Below are 423 nucleotides of genomic sequence, written 5' to 3' on the forward strand. Positions count from 1 at the left end.
CCAGATCTTCCCTAAATTCACTCCTCTCCACCCTATTTTTACTCCTACAACTGACCCCGCCCAATTCCCCCTCTTCCTCCCTAATCTTCCCCACACCCTTCACTCCTTTATCCCCTCCCTTTCCCTTTTACCTCTTTCCTCTTTAAGTCCCCCCTGTTTCCCCCTCCTTACTTTTCCCTATCTCCCTTTTCTCTGTAAGCCTGTATCCCCTTCCTCTCCCTTTCTTCATTAAGCACCTTACCCTCCCTTTCTATCTCTCCTTTCTTCTCCCCTTACCTTTCTCCTTCCCCTCCTGACTCCCTTATTCACCTCCCTTCTCAGATAGTCGTGTAAATAATAGATATGCATAAATCAACGATCTAACTACTTCAGTGCAAAGTCTGACCTACAGCCTGGTAAATGTTTCTGCGCATGGAGAGACAG

The sequence above is a fragment of the Penaeus monodon genome, chromosome 33 (assembly GCF_015228065.2).
Source record: "Penaeus monodon isolate SGIC_2016 chromosome 33, NSTDA_Pmon_1, whole genome shotgun sequence".
Classification (NCBI taxonomy): domain Eukaryota; kingdom Metazoa; phylum Arthropoda; class Malacostraca; order Decapoda; family Penaeidae; genus Penaeus; species Penaeus monodon.